This window comes from Apteryx rowi, unplaced genomic scaffold, assembly GCF_003343035.1.
Source record: "Apteryx rowi isolate R43461 unplaced genomic scaffold, aptRow1 scaffold_283, whole genome shotgun sequence".
Taxonomy (NCBI): Eukaryota; Metazoa; Chordata; class Aves; order Apterygiformes; family Apterygidae; genus Apteryx; species Apteryx rowi.
The window spans coordinates 589,322-595,511 of NW_020449230.1; the positions used below are offsets into that span (position 1 = coordinate 589,322).

General features: G+C 52.4%; 1 long non-coding RNA gene across 2 annotated transcripts in view; it reads left to right on the forward strand.

The window, feature by feature from the left end:
• Positions 1–2,066: 2,066 nt before the first annotated feature.
• LOC112967646 overlaps positions 2,067–6,190 on the forward strand; it is a 17,113-nt gene continuing 12,989 nt past the window's right edge. For both annotated transcript variants that reach the window (XR_003254036.1, XR_003254037.1), the window contains exons 1-2: positions 2,067–2,387; positions 4,898–5,124. This is a non-coding gene — a long non-coding RNA (uncharacterized LOC112967646). The remainder of the gene's footprint in view (positions 2,388–4,897; positions 5,125–6,190) is intronic.

The window sequence follows — 6,190 nt, forward strand, 5'->3', positions numbered from 1 at the left end:
GGTGGAGCTGCCCTGCCCTGCTCCAGATCCTTTCTGGCCTGGAAGCCTGTTTTTCTGGGGAGTGGGGGTTCATCCCTCCTCCTATTGGTATCCACAGCAGAGTGCTTTGCATGTGGCTCCCTCCACCTTCAATGGAAGTCTCACTGTTGGAATCTAGGGGTCTAGGAGGAGATGAAATGCCGGCAACACTTACTGATCAGGTGGTCTGAATCTCACTGGTTACGCCCTTGCTCCATACACTCTCTCACCACCAGAAGAAGAAAGTTTAGGTGACTCAGCTCACATGCTTTGTAGACACCTTTGTGCATTCATAGGGGTCCATTTTTGGTTGCTGGGTGTAGGCTGGTGACTCCTGTGCTCCCACTTCTCCCCAGCTCTTTTTGCATTTGGGCCCATGGGCTTACCTTCTTTCTCCTCATTTCAGGTTAAGCCTACAGCTGTTTTGTTCACACCAGTACTCATTGTAAGACATGCCCTGACTGCACATAATCAGGTGGGAAGTGGACAATTTAAAAGTTTTTCTAAGGACTTAAACCTTGATTCCCATTCACGTCCAATGGGAAATTTTGACGATCTCTCCCCTAGTCATATAATTGCACAAACTGCATTGGCGGAGACTGCCCTGAGTCAAGGAGCAGAAGCACAGGGGCCAGCTGCACAGAGCCRTGGGATTTATTTAACTCTGGCCAGCTCAGAATTCAGCACAGACACTGTCACTTAGCTTATTGATTTCTTCTCAGGAGAAATCTACTTATGTTTCATGAGATCAAACAGGCACCAGGCCTGGAAGAGTGTAATTTGATGGAGGCAAGCCTTTCATGCCTGCTGCGCCTGGAGCTCTGTCTCTGGAAATTGCAGCTACTGTCCTGCTTGGGAGGGAGAGGACAAACCTTGAGACCAAAATACCCTTTAGAGAAAATGTTTGGGGACCTGCCCTGCCTCTGCTGATCTTGTTTGTTCTTGCTCCTGCAGAGGCTGCAGTCAGTGGCTGTGAGGAGGCAGAAGGATTGATAGAGGTATCCTGTGTTTCACCTCTGTTTGCTACTGAGTGTGAGCTACTTGAAACTCTCCAGAGATTTGCATCTCCTGCTGAGCTAGCATTGCCATTGGGGGACTCCTGAGAACCCTCTGAGAAACCTGAGGGTGCCTGCTGCTGCCAGGTATGGATAGCCAGGTAAGGATAGCCACAGGAAGTCTTGACTTCTGAGAAGCTTTAGCAAGCTCTACCAGCTGCTGTCAAGCTCTATTGGCTGCCCTTGATCAAAGCCTGTTCATGGCCCATGGGTGCTGAGGGAGCTGGCCAATGTTATTGTGAAGCCACTCTTGATTATCTTTGAAAGGTCACAGTGATCAGGAGAGGTTCCTGACCACTGCAAAAAGCTAATGTCACCCCTGTCTTCAAGAAGGAGAATCAGAGGAACTACAGGCCTGTCAGCCTCACCTCACCCTGGGAAGTTGATGGAGCAACTAATCTTGGATACTATTGCCAGACACACGAAGTTCAAGAAGGTTGTTGGGAGTAGCCAGCATGGATTTATGAAGGGGAAATCATGCTTAACCAACCAAGTCTCCTACGTTGAGCTTGGTGGAAGAGGAGAGAGCAGTGGATGTTGCTTACCTTGTCTTTAATAGGGCTTTTGAGACTGTCTCCCATAACAGCCTCATTACAAGCTATGAGGTACAGGCTAGATAAGCGGACAGTGAGGTGGATTGAGAACTGGCCAAATTGCCAAGCTTGGAGGGTTGTGATCAGCGGTGGGAAGTCCAGCTGGAGGCCAGTCACTAGTGGTCTCCCCCAAAGGATTGATAATGGGTCTGATACTGTTCAACATCTTCATTAATGATATGGATGACAGGACCGAATGTACCCTCAGGAAGTTTGCAGATGGTACTAGCGGAAAGGCTGATACACTAAGTGGTTGTGCTGCTATTCAGAGGGACCTTGGCAAGATGGACAAATGGGAAGAGAAAAACCTCATGAACTTCAACATTGGGAATTGCAAAGTCCTGCACTTGGGGAGAAATAACCCCATGCACCAGTACAGACTTGGGCCGACCAGCTGGAAAACAGCTTTGCAGAGAAGATCTGGGGGTCCTGATGGACAACAAGTTGACCATAAGCCAGCAATGTGCCCTTGTGACAAAGAAGGCCATTGGCATCCTGGCCTGACAGCACTTAAAGAAGCAGATGTGGGATGCTGTGCCGAGTTCCCAGGACATTCAACACTCCATCAGATTGGATCCGGCCTTTGTTACAGGCTTGGAGGAAGGGGACAAGAGGTGGAGAAAAGCAGGGACAGAAAAGCAGTCTGGCTCAGCTCTCTCTGCAAACAGGACCTGCCTCCTGTTCACCTGGAGTTGCCCAGGAATCTCCAGTGATGCCCCAGGTGGGTGCACATTTATCCCCAGGTCTTGCTTTCCTCTGATAATGCAAGCAATACTCCTCAGCTGCTGTGCAGGGACCAGACTGTCACTTTATGGGGGCAGCCTGTGATATGGGAACCCTCCCCTTCCCTCTTCATATCCTGTCTTTGTATTTCCTCCCTGTGACAAACATTTTCTGCAGCAAAACAACCATTTTGAGGTAGTGTTTTGGGGCCAATGTTGTGGCAGTGCTGTGATGAGACACCAGGCCCTGGTGCTCCCTGTGCCCATGTAAACAGGGCGGGGAGGCAGTGAGGTCTATCATCCCCTGGATACATGTTGTATATACACTGTGCCAGCCTTGGTCTTTTGGCAAGGGCAGGGAGCTCTGCCAGTGATGCCTTTGACTTTATCATTGCTGACAACTGTCCCTTTGGTGGGAGCATGCTCCTAGTGGGGACAAAAGGGATAGGTCAGGGCACCATGCAAGAAGTGAAGACAAGAAGTGGCTTTCATGTGCTGTGAATTCCCTTCATCACATCTATTTGGGGTTGTCTCTGCAAAAGAAAGGTTCAGGCCTATCTGCTTCAATGCTGGCAGGTGGGAAGGGTGATCGTGTAACAGGTTGAGGGAAATAGGAAAGCAGGGCACAGACCTGTGTGGGGTTGTATCCAGCTGCAAGAGAAGGCGGAGCAGAGGCCACAGTGAAGGACACAGTGGAAGGGTCTCTTGGTAGATGGATAGAGGGCTTCCCACATCACAGCTTTGTGGGAGCTGTGTTTAGCTGCTTGGACATCCCTTGGTAACACCCTCATTCCCCCATCACCTGTGGCTCCCTCCACTCACMCCTTGGCTCCTCCTGCCTGTCAGTCCAGTGCCTCTGCCCAGCCACCTGGGCACAAGGATGGGTGAAGGAGGGGCCCTTCTCACTGCCTGCATCTATTAGCACATGTCCCTCACCTATGTGCGCATGTCTCCAGTACTCCCAGCTTGCTGTCCGTATCCCTCTGCTCTGTCCACCCTCCCTGCCTGGTGAGGGCTTGTGGCCAGGCAGTCATTCGGTCCTCACATGGAGGTAATTGAAAGTACAGACCCCCTCTTGGAAGTCCTGAGTAGCTGTTTACGTCCTTGAGCATTCCCTGCTTTCCTACTCTGTGAAGGATGCAAGAGCCACCAGACACCCAGCTGCCCAGACACCATTGGCAAGACGAATAGTCTTCGCTTTGCCAAGCCTGGCCTTTCACTACATCTCCCTGGTAATTAAATAGCACTAACTCGCCACTGAGTCTTGTCCGACAGAGACACACGCATGACAAGTATTTTGGCCTCTGCTCCATTGGAGACAGTGCGGTGGCCAGATTTATCCTTGAGCAGTCTCAGACGGAGGTTATTGCAGCAGGAGGCTGTTCAAGGATGTGGGGAGGCAACAGGGGTATGCTAACTCGCTTGACAGGCTCTTGGGCATTGGGGGTGTCAAATGGGAGAGAAAAGGGGTCCTGCTGGACAGGAAAGCGGGTGAGCCAAGGAGAAGAGAGCTGTGAGACCCCAGGCACCCAACCCCATGTTAGCTTTCCAGGCAGCCCCTTTCCATCTCCAGTCTGGCTCCCCAGGACCCCTGCAGCTGCCCTGGGGTAAACCCTTCACTACAGCTCCCCTTTCAAGTCCTGGCTCGGTTTGCTAGAGGAGGTATATCCCCACCAGGGCCCAGCACTGTGCCCTTGTGCTGAGCAGTAGAAGGCCTGGGGATGCCCAGGAGCATTTCAGGAGGAGTTGTCTCTGCATTGCTCTCAAGGACAAGGTGTTTCYGGAGCCACAGAAACCTGCCAGCCTCAGACCCTGCACAGTGGCTGAGCTCTAAAGGGTCTCTGGTGACTCCCTTGAAAGGCTGCTCTGCTGGCAGTGCATCTGCGTTGCTGTTAGCCTGGCATGATGGGAATTGCTGGCTTAAGTGCAGGCCTGTGCCTATATCATAGTGAAAAATGATCTGCTTGTGACCTGCCCTGCAGGTGGAAAGCGCTTTCCAAGCATCATTCTGTCTTTGCAAAACTGTTACCAAGGCACCTGTGTGGGACGCAGCTGGCGGGAGTGCTCCTAGCCCTCCATCTTCTTCTTAGCCCTTTGCTATGCTTTGCTCCAGTCTGTCTTATACTGTTCTTYAGGCTTTCCTAAGAGGAGGCAGCTATGTGATAGGAGAGATAAAAGCAGCTCTGCCAGGATTTTCCCGCATTTCTCCCTGTGGAGGAGTGAAACTGGCAGCCCCCTGTCCTCCTCTGTCTGCTCTCACCGGACCCATGGGGAACCCTATCCTCCGGTGCTGTGGGGCTTTGTGGGGCCAGCCTGCGCTTCCCCCTGTTTGGCCAGTCCCTTCTGGTTGCTAGAGGCATCCCAGCAGTACTGGGAGGAGGGGGCCTTGGCCTGGCTTACAGGGCACTTGGCGTTCAGGGGCACCGAGCCCTGATGGTGGCTCACATCTCCAGGATGTGTTCAAGATAAGTGGAGTTGCCATGGGAATAGTGACTCACTGCTTTGCCAGCAGTTACAGCTGCAGACTGCACCAGGACTGCATGGAACTAGMCCAGCGCCATGAACCCTGCTCTGTCCTGGGTCCAGGACCCCTGAGGAGGACACGAAGACCGCCAGAGGAGTTTGCCAGGACGGCTGCTGGTGGAGAACTGGGCAAACAAGGGAAGCTGAGCTGCAGAGTCACTGGTGGGAAAGCAATATACCTGACGAATCCATGGCACAAAGGACTTGTCTGAGGTAAATCCTTGCTTAGCTAACACTCCACCACTACTAGCTGTGCTGTTTCTCCAGCAGGACCCCAACTAGCCAGGCACCCTGCTGGGGTCTGAAGGAGACAAAGAGGAAGCGGAGGGACGGTCAGAGAGTTAGGGACAGCCAGCAAAGGAAATCTGGGTACTTCCCACTTGCACAAGCCCGGAGTGGCTATCATTCCTGCTTGTGGGAGATGCCTGAGGCTGTCAGTGTGAGACCAGAGGACAGAATGAGAGTCAATGAGGAATTAAACACAGCCAGAGCAGTGGTAGGCAGAAGGTAGCAAATGTGACACACGTGCTCATTGCTGAGGGCTGTTACCACCTTGAATGGGCTGGGGAGCATTGACACTGCTGCCGATGCACCTTATAGAAGTTTGGGTGCTATCTGAAAAGGAAGGAGAGACCTTCCACCTCCCCTGGAAAAGAGACCAAAGCCTGTGCGGGGAGTATGGGTTTTGAACTTGCCGTGTCCTGTGAAGACATGGGAGCAGTGAAGGCTGGGTGGTCCTGAGCAGCCTGCCCTCCTCCTGCTCAAGATGGGGGCACGTCTCAGTGCCTACCAGGGAGACTCTGCCCTTATCCATCTCCTGTCCTCAGAATGATGATTGGAGATGGATTGGTGACATCTCCCCTCTTCTTTGAGTCCCAACAGCCTGTGGAGGGGAAGGCTCTTGAGTTTTCTGCATGTCCCTTGCTCTGGCCACATGGGCACATCAGCCTGGCAAAGCAAGAGTTGGAAATTAAGTATAAGATAAGACAAACCTGCAGAACAGCAGTGTTCTTCTAGCTGTCAGTGCCACCTCCCTGAGATATATTTCAGCCACAGGAGCCAAGGGAATGACTAAGGAGCATTTTTCCTCCTCAGTGCTTCTTGTCACAGGCTCGTTGGACTTGGGTGGGTGGCTGGGGAATGAGTCCACGCATCCTGAGGGCCAGTCAAAGCACCAGCCTGCCACTATCTTGCTCCCCTTGTGCCCACTATTGCCTCCCTCTCTCCACTCTCTCTCTCTCCCTCTCTCCACTCTCTCTCTCTCCCTCTCTCCACTCTC